A 14057-nucleotide genomic window follows, 5' to 3' on the forward strand; every position below is an offset into this window, starting at 1 on the left:
ACGAGATCAAGGGACGAGCGAACGCTCAAGAATTGGACAGCATCATGATTTCCATCTTTTATTTATTCATTTATTAGTTCCCGTTGTTATGCATGACGTGGCACCGGAGTAGCTACTTCCATTCGTGTTTACTGTTATTTTTATCGCCGGCTGCCAGTGGCCGAGCGGTTCTAGGCACTTCAGTCTGGAACCGCGCGACCGCTACGTCGCAGGTTCGAATCCGGCCGCGGGCATGGATGTGTGTGATGTCCTTAGGTTAGTTAGGTTTAAGTAGTTCTAAGTTCTAGGGGACTGATGACCCGAGATGTTAAGTGCCATAGTGCTCAGAGCCATTTGTTATTTTTATCATTAAAATCCAAATGGCTCTAAGCACTATGGAACTTAACATCTGAGGTCATCTGTCCCCTAGACTCAGAACTACTTAAACCTAACTAACCTAGGGACATCACACACATCTATGCCCGAGGCAGGATTCGAACCTGCGACCGTAGCAGCCCTGCGCTTCCGGAATGAAGCGCCTAGAACCGCTCGGCCACGAAGACCGGCATTAAAATCCTTAGTGCATTGAAACCCCTAATACAAGTACCAACAAATGCCGATCAGAAGATCTACCACAACCCGAGATTTCCCGAACTGTCACGAAAACTGTTGGAATAGTCCGAGTCGTGGCCGTGCGGTTCTAGGCGCTACAGTCTGGAACCGCGTGACCGCTACGGTCGCAGGTTCGAATCCTGCCTAGGGCGTGGATGTGTGTGATGTCCTTAGGTTAGTTAGGTTTAAGTAGTTCTAAGTTCTAGGCGACTGATGACCACAGTTGTTAAGTCCCATAGTGCTCAGAGCCATTTGAACCATTTTTAGTCCGAGTCGCGTTCAACCACCGGCCGCCAAATGGAATTCAAGTCAGCAAATTTAATTTCTCTATTTTGTCGTCAGAGTGTCACAGCTCGAACAAAAGAAATAATCTCTTGGTCAAAGACGTTACTAAATACGCCAGTACCAAAAGTTATGCAGAAAATCTCTAAGTGAAACAAGCTTCTATCGGAAACATGTGAAGCTTTTAGAATTTTTGCGGGAGAGGGGTTTTACAGGCCCCTTATTCCGTGTATGAGGGAGCAAAGAGCCATACACAAAAAAAGGGAATGAAACACGTTTCAGCCACTAAACTGCTACAGTATTCCTATGGAAAGAAAGCCTGTACCTTCCAAGTCTTCTGACGGCACGATGAGCGATTGCACGCAAGACTCCATAGGTAGTGAGACCAGTTCATCAAACAGTGATGTAAATTATCAACACAGTATGAAGCCACTGGTAGAGGCAAGGTTACAGATTAATGACAAAATTGTCTCAAATATCTAGGAATCACATACTACTTATGGCACGGAGGTCCATTATAACTGATAATAATTGTAATATTTACATCTTAAACTACGTGTATTTGTGGCAGGAAGGTCCATTATAAAAAAGTTGCAATTAATAGGCTTTTATAGGTATGAGATGCTCTCCAAGCATAAGAAAAACAGCATAAAATCATAGCTCTTTCAAAGTTGTGTAAAAATTGTCTAAAAACCCATTTTCTAAAGTGTCTGTTCGGTAAAATCTTTTCTGACTATTTATTAAAATGATTATAAACCTCAGTCTCTTCTACAATACTCTTGAGATATCTTTCATCATCTTTACTTAATATGTGCAGGGTGTCTTCAATATCTTTAGTGACATAACTCTTACTATGCAGATTAGCCTTAAATGATGAAGCTTAGCTCTCGCTAAGAAAAATATGATCCCTGAATATCGTGTTAAATGTTCCGCCCGGCTGTCTGATGTAAAAATTGTGACATGTGCCACAGTTGATTTTGTAAATCCCCGACTTTGTAAACGAGTTACGTTTCTGTGTGGCGTGCCGGATTACCTTGCCTATAGAGCTGTTTAATCGAAAGCTAACGAGCGCCCAACAACGTAGCTAGTCTGTCAGATCTTCTGCCTCAGTATAGGAGTGCAGTCTAATGAATACAGAATATGGATTGAGAGTATATCGAAGAAAGACGAAAGTAATGAGAAGTAGCAGAAATGAGAAAAGCGAGAAACTCAACAGCGGAATCGTAAGGCCACGAAGTAGGAGAATTTAAGGAATTCCACTACCTACACAGACTAAATTAGCAACGACGGATTGAGCAAGTCGGACATAAAAAGCTTACTATCACAGGCAAAAATTTAAAAACAGGTGTTCCTAGCCAAAAGAAGTCTACTATATATACGAAGACAGTAACTTGTTCTCGAAATAACAGTTACTGTTGGTGACCGTGCAGCTTTTCCCTGGAATAAATGATGACGAACTGAAAACCTCAGCTGCCAACAGGTGTTGATATACCTCGATATGGACAGCTGAAAATGTGTGCCCCGACCGGGACTCGAACCCGGGATCTCCTGCTTACATCGCAGACGCTCTATCCAGCTGAGCCACCGAGGACACAGATGAATAGAGCGACTGCAGGGACTTATCCCTTGCACACGCCTTCCCGTGAGACACACATTCCCAACTGTCCACAATTCTACATATGTATTGTACCTTATAGACATTTGCCCACCCACTCATTACTCGCGCACACCTGTTGGCAGCTGAGGTTTACAGTTCGTCATCATTTATTCCAGGGAAAAGCTGCACGGTCATCAACAGTAATTGTTCTTTCGAGAACAAGTTACTGTCTTCGTATATATAGTTAAACGCTAACCAGCCATTGACCTTCGTCTGTGCGAATGCGTACAGGTTGCCCAACTCTTACGAGAATCGCCAAAGCGTGCGCGAGTAATGAGTGGGTAGGCAAAGTCTATAAAGTACTGGGTGGCCCAAAAAGGATGGTCGGATTTGAACTGCGTAGTACCATTGAAAGGTGAGGAGGGGGCACCACTGCCGGCCGTCTGCAAGTCGGCCATTACACCCAGTTTGCCACGAGATGGCGCAGTGGACGGTCGAGCATCGTGTTTTTGCTGTGGAACAGTTTTTCAGAAATGATGACTCGTTTATTACTGTGCAACGATTGTTTCGACAACGTTTTGGTGTAGCGCGTGATGGACCCATTCCAGATCGCAGATCCATATCACGTTGGGTGACTGCATTCCGGACAACAGGGTCTGTCAAAAGTGGTAAATCTACAGGGCGTACACGTACGGCAGTTACTCCACAGAACATTGATGATGTTAGAGCGTCAGTGCTGCAAAGCCCGCGTCGTTCCACTATGCGTCGTGCTCAAACTTTAGGCCTCAGCCGTAGTTCGTTGCAGCGTATTTTAAGCCGTGAGTTACAGTTTCACCCATACAAAATTATGATCACGCAAAAGCTGTATGATCGTGATTTTGAGCAGCGAAGACGATTTTGTGAATCAATGCTTGACATTTTGTACTCTAATAATGATGTTGTGCTTCTTATGTCAGATGAAGCCCATTTCCATTTAGACGGCTATGTCAATAAACAAAACTGCCGGTATTGGGCAGCAGATAATCCCAGAGAATTGCACCAAAAGCCTCTTCATAGTGCTAAGGTAACAGTCTGGTGTGGAATTTCAAGATTGGGGATTGTTGGTCCTTATTTTTTTGAGGAGAACAACGCTACAGTCACAGTGAACTCGAAACGTTACGTTAACATGCTACGTAGCTTTTTGGTACCGAAACTGCGAGAGTTACATGTAAATCGAGATCGAATTTGGTTTCAACAGGACGGGGCCACGGCCCACACAGCCAATGACTCCATGTGTGTTTTAAGGCGGATGTTCCCCCACCACATCATCTCGCGTTTTGGAGATGTCCACTGGCCCGCGAGATCACCTGACCTCTCAGCCTGTGATTTTTTTCTTTGGGGATACCTAAAGTCAAAAGTCTACGTACAGAAGCCCCGAAACTTAATTGATCTGAAGGAGGCAATCAGTGCGGAAATTATGGCAATTCAAGAAGAAACAGTAGTGAAAGTGATGGAAAATTTCGAGGAAAGACTTGTGGAATGCATCACCGAGGAAGGACACCATCTTCCGGAAGTCATTTTCCGTACACGATTTTTTGTGGTTAGTTCTTGTAATTGGGTGCCTGGGAGCATTTAGTTACGTAATTGAATAAAATTAATTTGTAAAACTGATGGAGTTATAGTTATTTAAAATGTGACCATCCTTTTTGGGCCACCCTGTACAATACATATGTAGAATTGTGGACAATTGGGAATGTGAGTCTCACGGGAAACGTGCAAGTGATAAGTCCCTGCAGTCGCGCTATTCATCTGTGTCCTCGGTGGCTCAGCTTGATAGAGCGTCTGCCATCTAAGCAGGAGATCCCAGGTTCGAGTACCGGTCGGGGCACACATTTTCAGGTGTCCACATCGAGGTATATCAACAACACCTGTTGGCAGCTGAGGTTTTCAGTTCGTCATCAGAAATCTACTAGTTTCAAACTTAGGTCTCAATTTGAGGAAGAAATTTCTGACAATGTACATTTGGTAGTGAAGCATGGACTGTGAGAAAACCGGAACAGAAAAGAATCGAATCATTTGAGATGTGGTGCTAAATAAGAGTGTTGAAAATTAGTTGGGTTGTTAAGGTAAGGAATGAGGAGGTTCTGTGCAGAATCCGAGAGGAAAAGGATATGTGCAACTCATTGACAAGGAGAAGGGGTCAGGCTGATAGGACATCTGCTAAGACATCAGGGACTGACTTCCAAGGTACTAAAAGGAGCTGTAGAGGGCAAAAACTGTAGATGAAAACAGAGATTGGAATACATTCAGCAGATAATTGAGGGCGTAGGTTGCAAGTGCTACTCTGAGATGAAGAGGTTGGCTCACGGTCGTGAGCGGGTCGCTTCAAAGTAGTTAGAAGACTGATGACTGAAAAAAAAAGAAGTGCAGTGTATCTTTATTTTTCTTTTCTCTCAGATTCCCTGCCAAGAGCAATTTCTGTATCTGACAGTATCTTTTTCTTGACCACGTTTCTTCTCTCTGACTAGCTGGTCGATTGTATTGCTTTCATACCAGTTCGCAAGAGCAATAATGACACTTCTTTTTTAGACTACAGTTTTTCACTGTGACGGAGATATGTAAATGCTGTTTACTACATTTGTGACTCTTTTCTTAGTCTTGAGGCTGTTGAAACTTCTATCATTTGTTTCACTACCGGTAGCTTGCAAATGCCCAAGGTGTCGAAATTGTCTGAAAGCACAAAACATGGAATAAAGCTTTTATTTCAAAAATACGAACAGCTTACGGAAGACTATGACTTCCCTCCGAGGGAATGCAGGAGGGGCAGGCAGCTCATCCTTCCTCTCGAACAGAGATAAGAGAACGTAATGTGTTGGGCACTGGGATCTGGAGCAAAGTCGATTTCCCAAATCATCACAGAGGTGTTCCAGTAGGGTGAAGTTGGAACTGGAGGCAAGCCAGGGCATTTCAGGAATCTTACTTGGTTTCTTTATCTTTTTTTTTAAATTTTACTTGTTTATTTTCGTTGGTCCAAATCGAAGAGCAAACATACGTGGTCATGGAATGTGTCACTACATGCAATTTACACCATAAAAGTTAATAATAAATAAAGTAAAGTTTACCCTAATCCTATGCTGATGACCAGCTACTGACAATACAGGGTGAACATCAATAAAACCCATAAACTGCAGGGACGAAATCCTGACTGTAAATGGAGTTAAAATGTCCTATGAAAATGTGTCTAGAAATTGAAAGAGTGCGTGCAACGACAAGAAATCGTCCTGAAACACAGTACAGAGCTGCATCGTATCCACGTCACAACAGATGTTCAAAGTGGTCTCCATGAGATTGCTGGTCATTATGTAGGATACACATAATCGTACTTAGAAATACACAATGTTGACGGGCCACGTGTCTCAAGCTACTACAAGGATTCGTTTCTCTATTCTGTACAACCCGGTCCTCCAATTCTGATGCACGCACAGTCTGTCTGCTCCGTGCACCTGACAGGACCCATGATCACACAAACGCCCAAAATGGGCTTGAAATGTGGTGGGATGTAATGGTGTCTCTGAGGGTACTCGTTTTGGTATAGCCGTGCTGCCTCTCGACCGTTTCTGTCTGCTTGGCCGTTCACAAACACCATCTCAGTTTGTTCCCGACATGAACACTGGACCATTTTGCTGCTTAGAGCACGATGCGTCAATCACACAGCCTGCAACACACAGGGAACACGTGGCACGTGGTCAGAGGAACTGGCAATAATGCATTTCCGGACGTATGTTCGTAGGAGCTTTATTCACAAATTCCAGTCAATAATCCGTTCCCGCAGTTTGTCGAAAAAATGGTTCAAATGGCTCTGAGCACTATTGGACTTAACTTCTGAGGTCATCAGTCCCCTAGAACTTAGGACTACTTAAACCTAACTAACCTAAGGACATCACACACATCCATGCCCGAGGCAGGATTCGAACCTGCGACCATAGCGGTCGCGCGGCAGTTTGTCAGTTTTGTTAATGTTCACCCTGTGTATAACATGATCAAATTAACATGATCAATAATATAACGCAGGAATTAGCTTTATTCCAGGAATTCTATTTCGAATTGATGTATTTTTTTACGAATCAAAGAGGTGCGGTGTTGTAGAAAGACAGAGTTCTTATGAAGCAATCGTTTACTTACATTCATTGACCCAGAGAGATGTTGATTTTGTTTTTTAACGTACACAGTTTATGGATTCTTGCCGCTGAAACACGTCTCGTCAGATGGCTTATGACGAGGCACGAGCAAATAGCGAGAATCGCTGGTGTAACAGTTTTCTGGAGACTCGGCAAACATCATCTCTTTACTGCTGTATTTTTCGTGCGCTCTGTTCCGAGTGAAGGACTAGGGAAACACGATTTTGTGTGTGTGTGTGTGTGTGTGTGTGTGTGTGTGTGTGTGTGTTAAACATTACGTCCACACTTGCGCTGCTTGCAAGTGCGTGCGAGTTTAAAGGAAGCCACGACAGCTGGAAAATTCTGGTAGCCCCTCTGCTACACGACGTAGCTCGCAATAAACATTTACGTACTTATTAACTAGAAAGAGGAAGAACTACGAGGCTAATGTTTATCTCAAAAATGTTGATCACTGTTTTGTACTGACTAAAGGAAAAGGTACAAGAATGAGAAATTATAAAACGCAAAATTTTGTCGAGTGCTGGGATACAAGTGTACACAGAAAAAATATACAGCAGAGAAAATGGAGCTGCTTGAGGATAATAAACTGGAAACTCTATAACAAGGAATCAATTACCAGAAACGAAAAAACTTTATTTATTGGCACAAACAACTTACACTTAATATCCTCAATTAAAGAACATTTAGATAATATCCCGTGGGTATGTAATATTCTGTCGCTACTTTGCTGAGTATTAAAACTGAAATACCCAGACCTGCCACATAAATTCTCGTTGAAGGCCTGCGAGCATAATGCACTGCTGTGATGGGTAGCTTAGAAAGAACAGTTCCCTAGTTCTTGCAAAATTATACGTGACGCGTTTTGTTCGTAGTCCATACTCAAGAGATCATACAAAAATGCCTTCATACACAGTACACCGTCGCATGAGTACATTCTCAACATCGAAATAGTGGTGTTGGGAATGTATTCATGTGACGCTATACTGTGTATGAATGCATTTTGTATGATCATCTGAGGATGGGCTATGCCCGAAACAAGTCATGTATAAAATGGTGGAAAAATATCACAACACCAAGAAGGAGTTGTGTGAAATAAATGAAAGTTGTTAGGCGTGTTTCTACACCTGCAAGATGATGGCTATTCAAATTTCGTGCCAGTCGCTTAACAGTGGCGCTAGTAGTGCCACTATGAGGACAAAAATCAGGTTTTCTTTAAGTACACGCTGTAGTGATCGTGAGCTTTAGTTATCTTTGAGACTGGACGTGGTGTGTTGATGTCTCTCATCTTGGTCAGGAATGCCTCTAAGGCGACGTAGACGCTGTTATCAGTAACAACCCGAGTTTGCACGAGGTCGAGGAATAGGGCTGCAACAAGCTGGATGTTCCTTATGCGATACTGCAGAGAGAGAATTTAACCACTGTACATGACTGCTGCCAGCGGTGGTCACTGGAACGTACAGTTACAAGAAGACCGGATTGCGGACGGCCACCAGCACTACCGACAGGGAAAAAATTTGGAAATTTGTGGTAAGGACTATGGGATCAGACTGCTGAGGTCATCGATCCCTAGGCTTACGCACTACTTAATCTAAGTTAAGCTAACTTACGGTAAGGACAACACACACACACCCTTGCCCGAGGGAGGACTCGAACCTCCGACGGGGGGAGCCGCGCGAACCGTGACAAGACACCTGAGACCGCACGGGTACCCCGCACGGCTACCGACAGGGAAGACTATCGTGTTCGGCATATTGCCCTGGCCGTTGATACTTCATCTGCAGCAGCAATCTGAGCAGCAGTTGGCACCATAGTGACACAGCGAACTGTTACAAATCGGTTACTTCTAGGTCATCTACGAGTCAGATGCCCTGTAGCGTGCATTACACTGACCTCAAACCACCACCATTGGCAAGTTCATTGTGTCAAGCGAGAATCCACCGAGATCAGGGTGAAGATCTGTCGTGTTTTTTCTGATAAAGGCTGGTTCTGCGTCGGTGATAGTGATGGCTCTGTTTCAGTTAGGAGAGGCCAGCTGTGGGCTTTTTTGCAATCAATCTGCGTGCGTACAAGACACACTGGACCAACACCTGGGGTTATGGTCTAGGGTGCGATTCCATATGACAGCTGGAGCACTCTCGTAGTTGTCCCATGCACGCTGACTGCAAGCTTGTACGTCAGTCTAGTGATTCGACCTGTCGTGCTGCCATTCATGAACAGAATTTCAGGGACATGCTTTCCAACAGGGCAGTAACCAATGACGGATAAAACAAGGAGGACACCAAAAGTAGATTATCACTGCCAAAAAGGGCATTCCTGGCCAATAGAAGCCTATTAGTACCAATCACAGACCCTAATTAAGGAGAAATTTCTGATAATGAGAGTTTTGAGCAGAGCATTGTATGGTAGCGAAACAAGTGCTGTGGGAAAACGGGAAAAGAAGAGAATCAAAGCTACATACGAATACTGAAACTTAGGTGAACTGAAAAGGTAAGGAATGAGAAGGTTCTGCTCAGAATCAGAGAGTAAAGGCTTATATAGAAATACTGACAAGGAGAATGGACAGAATGTATGACATCTATTAAGACACCAGGGAATAACTTCCATGGTACTAGAGGGAGCTGTGAGGAATAAAATTAGTAGAGGAAGACGGGATACATTCAGGAAATAATTGAGAAAGTAGGTTGCAAGTGCTACTGTGAGATGAAGAGGTTGGCACAGGAGGGAAATTCATGGCAGGCCGCATCAGAGCAGTCAGAAGACTGAGATGGCCTGTGGCATGTAGCATTAATCTTGCTAGGTAAAATAAATCAATGAAGCAAAAGAAATAAATCAAATAATTATCATTCAACAACTCTTGGTTCTAAATCATGCGGCCCCATTGCTTGCCGATATCGCGTATAACTGATTTGCAATACCAGTATGCCCCAACAATATTCTACGAAGTGTGCATCTCTTGGCCAAGTCGATGAATGATTAATTCTGTATCGTCTCCTACTCCATCTGACATTAGTCCAATGCACCTCTCTATCGCAATAAGGACTGGTTTTCTAGTGAACTCCTACCGACGGTATAACTCCTCTTCCAGTTAGCATAATGCCTGACGCCATACTTTTTTCCGTACATCCTACGCTTCCCAAGCACAAAACCTCCTGCACAAATTGATGACAGGTGACACTTGGAGTTACAGAGCACTCTAACTGCTAGTTTCACCAGTCATCAATTTGTTGTTTTTTTTCGCCATAGTATTGACAATATTCATGTTTCGAGTGGATCTTAGACATTCCTTTATTTTAATACCCATAAAGAAGTGACGTTCTACATTGTTCTACCACGTATGTTGCACCTGACGATATGGCTTTTCAATAAACAACAATTTTAACAGCTCTTAACGAAATTCTACCTAACAGCATGCATTTCAATAGCTGCGAATGTCCAGAATGTGAAATAGTTTTTGAGCAAGGCAAAAGTATCTTTAGTTCCAAGAAATTGCTTCCACAGGCCGGCCGAAGTGGCCGAGAGGTTAAAGGCGCTACAGTCTGGAACCGCACGACCGCTACGGTCGCAGGTTCGACTCCTGTCTCGGGCATGGATGTGTGTGATGTCCTTAGGTTAGTTAGGTTTAAGTAGTTCTCAGTTCTAGGGGACTTATGACCACAGCAGTTGAGTCCCATAGTGCTCAGAGCCATTTGAACCATTTTTTTGCTTCCTCAGATCGAATTTGGTTTTACATAGTATATATGTTAATATTGTGCTCCATGTCAACTGGTAATTTCAAGAAAACCGTGGACGTGAGCCGTATAAACGCTGAGTAACCGTGTAAAGTATCCAGATCTGTAGACACAGTATATTTCTACAAATACACAGGTGTTATTATTTCAGAGGAGATACAAAGCCATTATATTATTAGTTATACAGGTGCTTTGAATCTCGTTAGAAATAATAACACCAATGTATTTGTAGAAATGCAGTGTCTTTACATTTGAATTTCTTTGACTTGACTTACTGTAGAACGAGAAGTGTTTTTAAGTCCATAAAAATGTTTACTAATAGTGCTCCGCAAATAGCATGTATGCACCACTGGAAACATTAAATTATTTTTTGATTCGTATTAGTTGTATGAACTTATACCCACAATTGGCCCAATTTGTAATATACCATTCTAACCCACCAGGACAAGAATTAACCTAAATCTGGAAAATTTATTGATGTAGACTGTCAGAGCACCTGAAGATGAGGTCCAAGGCTAGAAACGCATCGTGCACTAGGATAAAATCACGATTGTGACTGAAGGCGGTTGTTCTTTATTTTACGAGCGTAATACGGTCACGGCAGGAACGCTGACAGAAATTGATAATTTTTTTTTAAAAAAAGTTTATCTACTTTTATCCTGGTTTCGTTGAATAGCTCTTCCTAAAATGTGGACTTTTCCGAACGCAAAAAGTCTTCTGAAAACTGTTAACACGAAAGCGTTACGTTTTCTCTAATGTCAGTGTCATCCTCTGCAGAGACCAACTGGAATGAGGAACACAAATCTTCTTGTTTTCCTCTGGCTCAGAGAAACGGTGCCACGCGACGCGGTTCGCGAGAGCAAGAAAGAAGAGAAATACAACGGCGGGGTCCCTTCGCCGCTTGCCGCTTGCCGTTTGCGGTGTTATCTCGCAGCGGCAGCCAGCGGCGCCGACAATAGGATTTGCCACGCGGCCTGATACCGCATCATCCGCTTACAGGGCGACTCGGGGCCCGGATCGCGCCGCAAACTACGACAGCCCTTTGAAGCAGCTTACCGGCTTACGGCCAGACACGCCCCGCCGATACCTAACGACCCGCACTACACACTTTGGGCGCCACTGGCCCACAGGCATCATTTGCAGAATTACACTGCGCTGAATACGCGGCACTGTCATACGTCAAGGTGATCGATGTTTAAAAAGCGTTAATACCACCGCTCGCTAGTGGTTAGAATGTAAGAGGCCCCTGCTGATCGTCAGGTGCCCTTTCGCCACGATTTTTGTGAAAAATATAGCCGAGATATGGCGCCGAAATTCTATAGTGACGGGTTGATCGGTCTGTGGGTGGTGGAATCTAGGTCAGGATGCCGGAATGCCTCCAAGCAAGGTAGGGAGGACGCTGCATGTTATCTTGGATGGAGAGTTATCGTAAGATGTAGAAGTAATACCAGGTGTGCAGCAGCGAAGTGCCTTGGGATCCTTGCAGACAATATTAATAGTAACCTCAGACTTATCTATTATGAACTATTGTCTGAAAGAAGCTGCATAAATATTCAGTCAGATCTTAGTAACATTTCAAAGTGGTACAAAGATTGATAACTTGCTTTAAACATGCATTTTCAACTTTTTTGCGGTGTAATGAACAGTCCATTAAATTTCGTGCATGTAGCCGCGCAAATAAAATTTCTTCCACTGATATTTCTGCCGCGTATCGTCCGGCCACTTTCAGTAGCTTAGATTAGATTAGATTAGTACTTATTCCATAGATCATGAATACGACACTTCTTAGTGATGTGGAACGTGTCAGGTCAGATGGTTTCTACATTTGGGTGCATGAATGTAATATTTCACACAATATTGGTGTGGACTAATAATTATTTATATTATTATTACAAACTTTATACCTTTCTGACAGATTAAAATATTGCTAGTGAGAGATAGTTTCATTTGTTGATGGTAACTGATACGGAACTGAGAGAATTGCACAGACACATGGGGTGGGAATGGAACTCAATTTGCTAGATTCTAATATTAGTAATCTTTATGTTATTTTTAGCCTGAACATGAAAACGCTATTTATTTCATGATATGTTCCCGGTACAGACTTTTGATGAGCGTGTACTTCTCAATTTTCTGTAACAGTGTAATTCCTTTTAATATTAAAGTTTTTGGTCTTATGGATTATAGACAGTATTCCTTGCTACCGATTTCTAGTTCTCGAGAACAGTCTGCTTGTAAAGCTATGGCTCATTTATCTGTTGCAGATGCAGCTGTCCGAGTGTTCATCGTATTCTTACTGTACAGTGTAACACATTTGTTAACTTACTAGAGTTTTGTCATCACACTAGCTTGTACACAGATTTGTTTGGTTACTTTCATTCTCTGTAATTTCTTTATCTGACAAAATACAGGGTGGCACACGATAGGTCGCCTGGATTGTTAAGTAAATAACACAATTGTTGTTGACAAGATTTTTAATTTATTGATGTAGAAGTAAAGAATACAGCTTGCAAATACCACCTAATGAACCACATGTTCAGTATGACTACCGTTTTGGTTTACAACTTCTTCAAGTCGCACACGTGCATTTGTGATGACTCTCCGACGTAAATCTTTCGGAATGGAATGGCATAACTCCACGATGGTGGCCCTAAGTTACACTGATTCGTGTAGCCGCAAGTCTTGCGACTTACTCTGAAGATGGCCGGACGGTACGCAGCTGAAATATCAGTGGAAGAAATTTTATGTGCGCGGCTACATGGCCGAAATTTAATGGACTTGCTTTAAATGTTCAGAAATGTAGCACTGTGCACTTCAAGAAACGAAAAAAAATTAGTATCCTTTGACTATAATAACAATGAGTCACAGCTGGAAGCGGCCAACTCATGCAAATACCTGGATGCAAAACTTTGTAGGGATATGAAATGGAACAATCACATACACTCAGTTGTGGGTAAAGTAGGTGGTAGACTTCAGTTTATTGGTAGAATACTGAGGAGGCGCGATCAGTTTACAAAGGTGATCACTTACAACTAACTCGTGCGATTGGTTCTAGAATATTGCTCAAGTGTGTGGGAACGGTACCAGATGGCACCGACATGGGATGTTGAACGCATACAGCTAAGGGCAGCAGGAATGGTCACAGGTTTGTTTGATTCTTGGAGGAGTGTAATAGAGATACTGAAGGAATGAACGAAAGACTTTCGAAGTATACACTCCTGGAAATGGAAAAAAGAACACATTGACACCGGTGTGTCAGACCCACCATACTTGCTCCGGACACTGCGAGAGGGCTGTACAAGCAATGATCACACGCACGGCACAGCGGACACACCAGGAACCGCGGTGTTGGCCGTCGAATGGCGCTAGCTGCGCAGCATTTGTGCACCGCCGCCGTCAGTGTCAGCCAGTTTGCCGTGGCATTCGGAGCTCCATCGCAGTCTTTAACACTGGTAGCATGCCGCGACAGCGTGGACATGAACCGTATGTGCAGTTGACGGACTTTGAGCGAGGGCGTATAGTGGGCATGCGGGAGGCCGGGCGGACGTACCGCCGAATTGCTCAACACGTGGGGCGTGAGGTCTCCACAGTACATCGATGTTGTCACCAGTGGTCGGCGGAAGGTGCACGTGCCCGTTGACCTGGGACCGGACCGCAGCGACGCACGGATGCACGCCAAGACCGTAGGATCCTACGCAGTGC

The 14057-nt window shown here is 43.5% G+C and overlaps 1 non-coding gene across 1 annotated transcript; it reads right to left on the reverse strand.

The window, feature by feature from the left end:
- Positions 1 to 2390: 2390 nt before the first annotated feature.
- On the reverse strand, positions 2391 to 2464 carry Trnat-ugu (transfer RNA threonine (anticodon UGU)). Its single transcript has one exon. It is a non-coding gene; the product is annotated as a tRNA-Thr (tRNA).
- Between the last annotated feature and the right edge of the window lie 11593 nt (positions 2465 to 14057).

This window comes from Schistocerca cancellata, chromosome 8 (assembly GCF_023864275.1).
Source record: "Schistocerca cancellata isolate TAMUIC-IGC-003103 chromosome 8, iqSchCanc2.1, whole genome shotgun sequence".
Classification (NCBI taxonomy): domain Eukaryota; kingdom Metazoa; phylum Arthropoda; class Insecta; order Orthoptera; family Acrididae; genus Schistocerca; species Schistocerca cancellata.